Here is a 12,647-nt window from a genome sequence, read left to right as displayed (position 1 = left end):
AGAAGCAAGTCCTTCCCTAACAGGAATCCTCTGGCTCTGCAGCATTTCTGTAGAGCATGACGAGCAAAAGCAGAGAAATGGCTGGTTAATTTTTTTCTAATATGCTCTCCAATAAAGAGGTGTTTTGTGCTGGATACATTCAGGTGGTTATGAATTAAGAAAGACCAAGGGAGTGGCTCGTAGTGTTGCACAGATTGTAATTTAAATCTGGGTTTTTGCTCTGACTGACTCAGTGGTGGTAATACTTTTTGTCCCCACACTTTGATCGTGATGCTGTCACAGTTTAAACTCTTAGGAACTCTTAAAAACTCTACAATGCTGTGGAAATTTTCTTAAATATTACTTAAATAGTTGTAAGTTTTGGGTGAAAGTACTTTTTGCACATTTTTTGCTTTGTTGAGTAAATCATAAACTTTATTAAACAATGCCATCAGCAAATAGAAAAAACAGGCTGTCATTTGTAGACCCAGGTAGTATAGTTAAAAATGCTTGCTGCTTGTTAGTTCAGAAATTAGGTGTCTATCAGTCCACAGGCAAAGTGATGGAGTGTCACAGAGTGATACATAACATCCCTTGGATGGTTTCAAATTTGCACTACTTGTAGCTTCTGGGGTGATTGAACCAATAAACTGATAGAAAAAGTAGATGATTTTACAAACAGAGGACTGGAAAGGACCTGTTCCATCATCAAGTTGCCTTTTCTGTGCAATCCGGTAACCATGCTTTATAATCACAAAGAATAATCTTTAAAGCCATCACTGCCTGGGACTTGACTTGCTGTTTGAAGCCTGAACAGGCTATAGTGATTATAGCAACAATTCAGTTGTGGTAGTTGGCGGATGGAGGGTTTTTTTCAGAAACGAAAAGTAATGTTACCCAAAGAGTAGTCATACAACTCTATCCTGAAGTACTTCATACACCTCCGCTTGCTGTTACCTGCTCTAATACTCATCGACCTTCATACACGCATGTTCTTTATGCAAATTCTTTAATCTGCAAACTCCTGGGTCAGCCTGTAAATCTGCCTATGAGCTGGGGGGAACAAGATTCCTGTCTTTTGCTCTTGTGTATAGAAGGAGGAAGGAGCAGATGGTATTTGCTCATTCAGTCTTGAGAATAAAGTAATTGGCAGATCATGTCCATCCTGCATGCTCTCTGTGACAAAGGGGGAGTGCAGAGTTTTGTTAGTCCTGCAGTTTTGAGGAGGACTGTCCATTTGTATACACCAGGGGTCCTCAAACTACGGCCCGCAGGCTGGATATGGCCCCCCCCAGGGTCCTCAATCCACCCCCCGGTGTTTACAGACCCCCCCGCCCCCCCCCCCCCCCCCCGCCCCCCGCCGGGGGTTGGGGGGGGAAACCAAGCAGCTGCAGATGACTGCCTGCCACTGCATCCGCGCGCCGGCCCCCTGGTTAAAAAGTTTGAGGGCCCCTGGTATACACCATGCACCAGACACTGAACATCATGTCTGCCTTAGGATCCAACTCTCTGTGGTATCAGTGGTCATTATTTTGCTGTAACATCTATAGCTAATTTTCCATTCTGCCTTTATGGACCTGCTGTGTTTACATCTCTGTTAGTAAAGTCCTAAAATATATTTTGAAATAACATCATGACATTTCCTGTCCAAGAGAGTTTAATAGTCACAGTACTGGAATTGTCAGTTGGCTCCCCAGTGTGGTTTGTTTATAGCCCAGTACAAACTAATAATTTCAAACACTCTCAGCATTTTGCTTCAAGTTCCTTTCTCTCTTTGCTCTCTCTGCAACTGTTTTTAAATCTCTGGAACTTCATTGCTTTCTGTTTTAGCTTGTTTCCTATAGCCAAATTCTTAATTCAGAGTAACTCCATAAAGGAAGACATGTTTTGAAAGAATGAGAGCAATCCTAAGTGATAAGAAAAAAAAGTGCACTTTTTTGGTCTTGGAGTGCTTCCAGATTTGAAACAGGTTTTGGAATATTACATTTGAAATCTGCAATTTGTGATCGTTTTCGTTTTATTTTCAGTAGTAAAATTGTATTTAAATCTGCCAATCATAGCTCAGGTTCAGCACTGGCCTGGGTCCACTGTTGCCCCCATTTCACACATCTTCAGTATGCCTCTTCAATTCCCAGTCCCATGAAACGGAGATGTGACCTGTAGGGGACTGTCTTGGTTTAACCCCGGCCAGTAACTAAGCCCCACACAGCCACTTGCTCATTCCTCCCACAGTGGGATATGGGAGAGGATCAGAAGGGTAAAAGTAAAAAAACTTGTGGGTTGAGATAAAGACAGTTTAATAGGTAAAGTAAAATCCGTACATGCCAGCAAAGCAAACCAAGGAATTCATTCACCACTTCCCACTGGCAGGCAGGTGTCCAGCCATCCCCAGGAAAGCTGGGCTCCATCACACATAATGGTTACTTGGGATACAAACACCATAATGCTGGATGTTCCCCAGCTCCTTCTTCTTCCCGCAGTTTATACACTCAGCATGACGTCCCATGGTATGGAATATCCCTTTGGCCAGTTTGGGTCAGCTGTCCCAGCTGTGCCCCCTCCCAGTGCCCCGTGCCCCTCCAGCCCTCTCGCTGGCAGGGCGCAAGGAACCCAACAGTCCTTGACTTGGTATAAACATCACGAGGCAACAACCAGACCCATCCGTGTGCTGTCAGCGCTGTTCTCACACCAAATCCAAAACACAGCACTGCACCGGCTACTCAGAAGAAAATTAACTCTGTCCCAGCTGAAACCAGGACAGGGACCCATGATGTTCTCCAGGCCAGTGGACTGCTTGCTTTGCTCCTTCCTCCTTCCTATCCCTCCCAGCAGGAGACAGTCTGCTCTACACACTGCACAGCCCAAGTGCTAATGGGTGCAGTATTGGCTGAACTACATGTGAGACAGTGCAGATGCAAAGCTGGAGACCAGAGCTAAGATATTGGTAGCCTGTGAGGCTGTGGTGCATGGGACTGGGAGGAGAAGGGCACTGGGGTGGGCAGCAGGGTGTGGGAAGAGGGTGTATGGATGAAGAAATCTCAAGGCAATGAGATTGTGTGATATTGTGAATGGAGGAAAAAGCTGAAGAGCACAGGGTGCAGCTGGGATGTCAGGCTGCATGGAGGTGTTGGATGAAGGAGAAGCAGACAACAAAAAAATTTAACCAGTTGCTATTGGCAGGCCCTGGGTCAGCATGCGAGGTCATTTTCTTCAAAGTGCAGTTTGCCTCACACAAGGATAGTTTCCCCACAATGCCATTGATCCTGCTAATGTGCTTTGAATAACATTTCAGTTACATCATATCAATAACAGAGTTGTGTGATTTTCTAGAGTAAGACTTCTTTTTCAAACAAAATGCAGCATCATAAGTGTTTCATCCGTATAAGCATGAGATACATGTATAAGCAAGCTCACATCTGCCTCTTTTTAGCCTCACAGACTACACTTTTTCAGGTGGTCCACAAGGAGGAACAGGTGTATCCCAACCATTACCACTTCTGTGTTATGGACAGTCATTGCAAACACTGTGTTCAAAGCACTTCAATTGCCTCTCTATCAATGTCACCACCCAGATACTTCATCAGGAGCCAGCAGGGGTAGTGGCAGCTCTGTTCATGGCATTTGTCCAAAAAAATTTAGGATAGGAGTCGAGAGAAAGGTCAAGGGGAAACATTTTCAGTTGAAAGGTTAACTCAAAACTGCGATAATGGTTTTAGAATAACCTGTCAGATAGGACTAGTCATCAGTTAGCTAAGAACAAAGCTGATAGAGCTTCATGGGGACATGACTCCCTGTGCCTTGGTGCGTGTCGCCACTCTGCCCACACAGGGGAGTGTAAAACGAGGTGGTACAGTAGACAGATGTCTTTAGTACCCTCCATGCACCCTCAGAGCTGCACTGGAGTACCCTGGAGATGTGCAGGCACTACACAGAGGACTACTGCGACCCACTTAGCACAGGGCAGCCAGGCATTACTGTAGCCAGAGGCATTACTACACTGTTTATCAGGAGAGAGGCATCTGTGTGGTTTTGAACAGCTGCTGAATCTGTCTTCTACATGGTCCTCAGCTTGGAAAGGCAGCATCCTGCCTGCCTGGGCTGTGTGTACCACGGTGTGGTCTGAGAGCTTAAAGTGAGTATCACCAGATCACTAAAATCTACTGTGCCCAGGTCTGGGCTTCCCAGCAGAAGAGGTGGATGTATTGAAGTGAGTTCAAGAAAAGCCATGAAGCCTGACATAGGAACAGAGGCTGATAGACCCGGGGCTGTTCAACCTGGAGAACACAAGGCTCAGGGGGATCTTACCTGGGTGTATCTGATGGGGCAATAAAGAATCAGACCCTTCTCAGTGGTGCTCAGGAACAGGACATGAGGCAACAGGAACAAACTGAAGTACAGGAAATTCCATTCAAACATGCTTTTTACTATGAAGGTGTTCACACACTGGAGCAGGTTGCTCAGAGAGGCTGTGGAATCTCCATCCTTGGAGATAATCAAAACCCAACTGAACATGGCCCTGAGTAACCTGCTGTAGCTGACTGGTCTGAGCATGGATGTTGGACCTCCAGAAGTACCTTTCAACCTCAGCGTCTCTCTGAGTCTGTGTGCCTGAGGGACCACAGCAACTTTGGCCAAGTGTGCCTTCTTGCTACACATGCCGGCTGCCACCCTGCCTCTCATCAGCTCTTGTACAGGCGCCTGGTGGCAGCCCTCTCCCATCTCCAGACAGGCAGCAAAATCTGATGCAACTGATATTGCAGTCTTAAACACTGGCTATCAGCCAGTATGTAAACAAGGACACAGTCAGGTGGTCTGGACAGTCTTATGTGAATATTGTTCAAATATAAAGCACATCCTGGGTTGTGGAGACCATGGTGCAATAGCCCTCATTTCCCAGCCTCGGCTTCATGAAGGTGGGTACTGACTATTTTCTTCTAACAAAGTAAAAAAGGTTCCCTCTTTCCTTTTCAAGACACAGCTGGAGAAGGGCTTAGGCTTTCTGTGCCCTTTTACATGTTCTCATGGTTTAAACAACCTCCTGAAAGCCAAGATGTCCAGATTTAATCACTGTTTCTGGCTGGATATTTTCAGCCATGCATTTCCTGTTCCTCTCTTGGGAAGGTGCCTTAACTCTTCTACAATTTCTCCTTCCTATGGACATTACCCTTCTGCATGGAAAAGAGAGCAACAAGATTCATTGGGGTAAAGGCAACAGAGGGCATGAATTGGCCATCTAATGTGGAGTTCCTGGGATCTGGTCTTTGTAGTGGTGGTTTAACATTAAATATATAAATTGTCCTGAGAAGAGGGATTGGTGCCCAGGAGCTCCCCATTCATATGGCTTGACCAGGCACTAAAACAGAGTCTCTCCTTTTCCCACACTACCCAAATTCAGGCTTAAACTCTTCTTAGTATAGCTTTGGTGGAATGTATCCTATCTCACCAGTGAGAAGGCTATTCCCCCGAAGATAAAACATAGATTTTAATCTTATTAGCCTGAGAAGGAGTTTGTTTCTGGATTTCTCAGCTTATAAGGTAAAAAATGGGCTACTGTACTGAAGGAGCTGCCCTAGCTTACATCTGAAATGCGGGCCACCACTAAGGATTTTAGCTTTTTGTTTTCAAAATGGTGGAAACACTGAAAGAGCAATGAGGAGCATCTTTATATTTCTGCAAGGAGTAAGGGAAATGCTTTACTGCTTGGCCTGGTCAGTGGTGGGACAACTGTGGTGCCACCAGAGCCACAAGTCTGAACAACAAGTAAAAGCAAATAAAGTGCTCTAATACTGCAACACCCCCGAGAGTCAGGAGCAACCGCCAAAACCTTTACCAGGTGTTGGAGGTGCTGCCTCTGCCCATGCAGTTGTCAAAAGGGATCTTTCCACAGAAATACTATTTCCTTTAGCCAGTACCAGAAAAAAAAAAAAAAAAAAAGTCATGTTTAATTCTGTGGCATGTAAAGTGTGTCTGTGTGTCTGCATCAGTGGTTTCTTCCCCATGGAAAACAGCAGGTAGGTTTTGGTGACAGTCAAGCTTAGGCTTTTATTTTTCCCCTCCAGTTTCCTGGCATTTGTAAATTTAAGATAGATCCTTAATGTTATATTAACATAGATTTTTATGTGTCAATTAACAGATAAATTCATTATAAAAACTCATTTAGGAGAAGGCTGACACCAGACAAAGCCTTGAGGCAGCTGTGGAGTGCTGGGATGCAACATCTGCTCCATCAAATCGCACTCAGATGCTCCCATTCCTCGGCTGTTTGCTGCTGCTCCTCAGCGTCTCAAGCAGCAACTTACCTCCCCAGGACATACAAGTTCGGACACAGACCCACAAAGGCCAAATGTCTCCATTAATTCTCCCAGGCATAACCAGCTAAAGAAAGTTGTCAAGATACACAACCCTTTGACATCGTCAAAGAAAAATTCTGAACAAGCTACATACTGTGTTGATTTGTCATGTGAGATTTGCTTTCATTGATTTATTTACTCAGTATAGAATCTGACATTCATCTGAAATATTGAATCTACCTTTGGAGCCCACGTATTTTCTATGCTATGAACCTCATTTGGCAATTTAGGTAATATTAAAATGCCTTCCATTACTAGCAGTGGTGCTTCTCATGACATAACAGAAACTGACTCAGAAAGTAGCATATGCTGTTATCACCCATAATAGATCAGCCATATCTCAAAGACTGGAAGCCAAAATTACCATTTGGCGTGTCTGTAAATTCAAATATACCGTCTGTCCCAAGTTGAAAATTAATGGAATTTTATCTATTTTATATATATATATCAAAGACTTTGCTTTCACTACTGCCATGAAAGATTTTTCATTTAGTATTTGTATTATAGTAACTCTCCATGGGTGTTTAATGTTGTTGAAGAGCTCATCAGGCTGCAATTTGTAAAACACATCCCCTTCTGCCTCTCTGCAGACTGTTTCCTCCACATCGAGGTTAGAGCTTCCAGAAACACAGAGCTGGGAAAGGGACCCTGAGAGGCTCTTCAGCCATCTCCCTGTCCCAAGACAGGACCCACTAAACCATTCCCAAGAGGCATTAATAAAGAAAATAAAAGGCAATACTAATATATATACACATCTTTCCATATATGTGTAGTATATGTCAAAAATTCCTCCATATGAGCTGGCATTATGTACCCTTAGTTTTAAAGGGCTGATAATTCAGAAAAGGACAATTACTGAGGAGGAACCATGTCTGCACCTTTTTGGAGCAGAAAACTCCCTGACAGCAGGCAGATTTCCAGGCATACACATGGCAGGATCAAACCTTTCCATGGGTAGCTCATTTCTATACCTGCAGTTGTGGTGCATTTTCAGCCAGCAGAGAAGTTCCTTTTGAGGGTGTGTGGTGGGTTTTTTTGCCCAATTGAATTCACAGACTTTTTTTCAGGCAGCCTCTGCCACTCAAGTGTTTTTCATGAAGGCTTCTTTTCGACAGCTACAGTTTCTAAAAGGGACAAATTATGCGTCCAGTCCTGCAAGCCTGCCTGTGATGAACGCCTTTAGAAATCAGTGGAGCTTTCACATGGCAGATGGCTTCCTAGGATTGAGCTCTACATAATTTTGCGATATTTTAGCTGGGGATATTTTAGTGGCTTTTTCCCTATGCATGACAGCACGATTTGCTGGCTGCTAGAAAATGTCATCAGACCCTTTCTCATTCCACAATGAAACCTTTGAATAGTTGTTTGGGTTTTTTTTAAGAGCAAAAATGTTTTCTTTCCCTGTTGTACAGGACGCTCCTATCTGATGAAAAATATTTCCAGCTAAAAACAGTGACAGTAGAAGGGTAAAAGGGCAAAAAAGCTATGTTATGTTTCAAAATAGACCTAAAGCCAAAAGAAAGGGGGAGAGGTTTCTCTAACAGCCTTTAGGCAAATGTCCTACTATTGAAAATACTTCTGTCCATTAAAATCCTTTTGGAGGACTCTCTCATGATTTCATTTGTGGTGTCATCTGATTCCTCCTACAATGCAATAAATGCAAAAATGTAATAAATTCACCAGGTTGAGCTTTTTTTGCATTCACTCAAAAAGGGTAGTTGCTTAAGCAAAAAATTCAGTGATTGCAGATCTGTCCACAGCCAGCCTACTAAAACACAGCAAAAGAAGAAAAAAAAATTAAAATCACTGTCAACCTCCCTTTGTTTTGCCAACATTTGTCTCAGTCCCAGAGAGAATTAATTCATTATCCCTGGCCAGGCCTGTATCTGCATGCAGAGATTGCAGCAGATTACTTTGCACTAGTTTTGTTGATAGACTTTGCAGTGTAGATACTTCTCCTTGAAGTTGGTCACACAATTGGTTAGTGGTAACAAGACATATTCTGAGCGGCTACTATATTGCTTAAAATGGACTTGCACACCCAACAGATATTTAAGTTCAAGATACCTGTCACTGAATGAAGCAACGGTTGCCTAGTTTCTTGGGCAGTCTATAGAATGACATAGGAGCCCTATTTGGATAGCTCACATTTCCCAGCATGTCGTTCCCGTAGAATGCATGTGTAGCTATGACTTATCACCTCTGGCTAGAAAGATTGATTCTGCCATCAATTTCTTTGAAGATATGTGTAATTTTAAGCAAATATGTCTGTATTATAGACCAACATAGTCTGAATACATCTCGCTTCTCCCTAGACCTAGGAGTCTGTAATATCATTTGCAGCATACACAAATACACAACCCTCTTTGTATTTTTTTCATTCTGACCTTGTGAATAATTATTCCCTTCCAATGTTTCCACTTGTTTTCATTAGGCATTCATTCTTCTTTGACCCTTCACTATGATGGGTATTCAACAAAACTAAAGTTAATGTGGCTTCCTCATCTCCTTCTTTATACAACAGCATAATCAATAACACCAATTGATCTCTGGAGCCAGGAACTTCTAGTTAACCTTCCTTGCCTCTCTTGGATGAATAGTTGCCTAGCTTTTCAGGGTGTAAGACATAGTAAATTACAGAAAAGATGTGGTTATCTTTAAAAATCTGGTGATACAGCAGTGATTTTAGCAGCAGGATGTTTTGATTCATTGTTCACATTCATTGTACACATAATAAACACTTCAGGATTTGAGTCTGCGCTATTGAAGAGGGTTTTTTTGTTCAAAATAATTCTTAACCATTGGGCCAATGATACCCTGAGCCAGACACTAGATCAGAAAGGCCTGGAGGCTTGGGGGAGTATTCAGAATCCCACCTGAGGTTTCCATGCAAATTTCATGTGCTGCCCTGCCTAAGCCTAGAAGTACAAATGGGAAAAAAACTCCCCAAAAATGCAGTACTAGGCATGATGTGGGATCATTCTTTCCTTTGCAGGATGATACTGTGTCAAACAGACTAGAGAAAGTTATAAGAAAGGAAAACAGATATCAAAGAATTTGCTTTGGCAGTTGAGAATCATTAATGTTTTTAGCATCTGGTAACCAATGCAGCCAGGGGGGAAGAGTGTTCGTTACTGCACCAGTGACAACAAGTCAGTGTGTGAAGAGGTAATAAGCCCAATTTGAGAAAAGTAGGGAAATGTGACCTTGAGGAAGCACTCTAAGGCATAATATGCAAAGCCATTTTTGCTGATCAAAGAGGCATTGCAAACTTGGCTGACATTTGCTTTAATGAAAGACTTTCATTGTTGTCCAGTGCCTCCACAGAGCACAAAACTGTGTAGCTGAACTCCAAATTATCTAATATTTTGTGCTGAAGGACTGGATTCCTTTTGCCAACAGAGAAATCAATGGATTATGAGTTCCCATTTTTCAAACTGTGTCCAGCCAGTGTGGGTGACCTCTTGCTTACATTCATAGACTTGCAGACCTGACATAGTTCACGAGGATGAAAAGGGAATTAATTTTGTAATAGGATGAATACAACAGAATTAACATTATTTGCACAAACTTACTGAACCAGACCATTAAGTTCCTCTTTATGTCTCACTATAAAAAGCCCACCATTTCCTAAATATGCAAGCATTGTTCTCCATATTTTGGAGGAGTCTGTTTTTTGACGTCTTAATATATTGTCATCTAAGCAGTAACTTTCACATACACATGTGCTAAGCAATACTCCAGAAAAGAGCCAATATCTTGGTCTCCTTTTATATTCCAAGAACTAAGTTACATATTAGATTGTAACATCAAAACTGATATATCTATGAAAGATAGTCTCTGCCAAACATCCCTAAAAGGTTTAGTTAGTGTTCACTTACATCAAAATTCAGTCACAAAGGAAAGAAAATAGGGAATACTTGTTATCAAAGGTAATATTTTTTGGAATTGTCATAATTTTTATAATAATATGCTTTGTGGAATCACATCTGGAAGAAAGGCAATGATGTCTTCTCCAGTCTGTTATTTGAGTGGAGCTAGTCCTTGCACTGGCAGAAAAGGGAAAGCATACTTGAGACACCATCAGTTTGCTGGTGTCGCGGTTTAACCCTGGCTGGTAATTAAATACCACGCAGCTACTTGCTTATTCCTCCCTCATGCAGAGGGATGGGGAGAAGAGTTGGAAAGGAATGTAAAAACAGTAATAATAACAATGATGACAAAACAGTTATAATGAAAAGGGGGAGGGGAAGAAAGAAATCCAGAGGGAAAGGAAGAAAGGAACACGAGGTGCACAACGCAACTGCTCACCGCCCGCTGACCCATGCCCAGCAGGTCCCCAGGCAACCCTCTGCCCGCCCCGGCCAGCCCCTCAGGTATATATACCAGGCATGATGTCCCATGGTATGGAATTCCTCTTTGGCTAGTTTGCGTCAGCTGACCTGGCTGTGTCCCCTCCCAGTTCCTTGTGCCCCTCCAGCCTTTTTGCTAGCAAGGCCTGAGGAACAGAAAAGTGTCACACCAAAGCCAAAACACAGCACCCCACTAGCTCCTAAGAAAATAACGAGTCCATCCCAACTGAAACCAGGACACTTGGTTGTTAAAAAATATCATTGAAGATGTGACAGATTCATGGATTAACCCTTGAAGAAGAGCTGGCGTACCTGAGATATTCCCTGCCCTGCCTAGAAGGTGAATTCTGACACTACCCAACAGCATCATAAACCAGAGATGGTTAAAGAGAGGATAAGATTGTCAAAACAAATTAATTCTTACATTTTATTCTGAAAAAAACCTTTACCTCAGTCTTTTAGGTTGGACTGGGGAGGGGAAAGAAGTTCTTTAGATGAAAAAAAACCCAACCCTTGTTCCACCAGTTATATTGATCTGATGCCTAAAACATGAAAGTAAAGTGCTTTTTGCCTGTCAGTGACAGGAAACATATTTAGATTTTCCATGTGAATTTTTGTACCACTAATTAAAGGGATGAAGCTTCTTGAATTCTTTTAGTAAAACTTTCATGTTAATTGCAAAATCATTTTTCACAGGGGAAAACATTTTGATAGAAAATTGTCAGTTTAGCCTGATGTAAATGGGAATTAAATCCTTCCATGTTGGTGGAGAAAAACAATGTTTTAAATGAAATTATAATCTACTGGGGAAAAGTAAGTTTAATTTATGGGAGGCAAGAGCCTCAGTGGTGGTTCAGCTGAAAATCCTTAACATCCTTCCAAAGGCTCAGTCTGAGTTGCATCCGATGTTTTAGTTGCTTATGAGATCCAGATTTTAATTCAGAAAGCAGAGCTGTCTTGACCTAAACTTCTGCAGTGTTGTGTTTCCAAGTTGTTACCCATTCCAGGAGATGCTAATCCAGGCAGATTGTGAAGACCTGACACCTTCCAATACTTTGATGCTGTTTCATGGACATTAACTGAGCTGACTTAATTTTATTTTTTTCATCTTCCAACGATGATAAACAGGAAACCCAGTTAATTAATCCATGTATTTAATAGAGTGTCAATATTGAAAAAAGATGAGTTTTGATCGATATTTTGCGTCTAATTCTTACTAACATTTGAAAAACAGACTTGTACAGATGTTCTACTGATGCAGTATACTGTACAGACATTAGTGAGTCTGAAGTATGCACAGCTGTGGTTGGACAATATTTGCAAGAATGAAATAAATAATAAAAATACTCTTAATCTAAGAACAAAACCAATGTAATTTGATTGCTTTATTTATACTAGATGATTATAACAATAATGATTATACAATGTATGCATTATTATATGACCATAATGAATATTATTGATTCCATTAATTTGTTGTTATTTAAGTAGACTTCTCCTGAAAACTGTTTGCACTTGATTTGTGTTTGAAAATGTTTTAAAAAAGCTGAACTAAAAATGAATGACAAACTGTATGTGAATTTCACTGACTAACCAGACTTATGACTTGCTATCTAAGAGTACCACTGCCTAAAACCAGATTTATAGAACAGCTTCCTGATAAAAGTGTAGTTTCATTATTTTCAAAATACTTCATCTATTGATTCTGGGAAAATGTAATATGAAAAAAGTAAAAACAAGATTTATTTCTTCTTCAATTGGTTTAATTTACTATCCAATTCAAATTCCTTGACTATTGTATTATATATAATTAATATTTTAATAAAAAATAAAACCCAAACAAAATATCTAAAATGATAACTGGAAACTTGGAATTTTTCCAATTTTAAGTTGAGGGAATTTTATTTTGTTAGAATGATGTTATTGAAGTCAGAATAAAGCAACACTAGATAGATTGCTAAAATAG

This window comes from Falco cherrug, chromosome 3 (assembly GCF_023634085.1).
Source record: "Falco cherrug isolate bFalChe1 chromosome 3, bFalChe1.pri, whole genome shotgun sequence".
In the NCBI taxonomy this organism is placed as follows: domain Eukaryota; kingdom Metazoa; phylum Chordata; class Aves; order Falconiformes; family Falconidae; genus Falco; species Falco cherrug.
The sequence above is the reverse complement of the archived record's forward strand: the minus strand, read 5'-3'. Positions refer to the sequence as shown.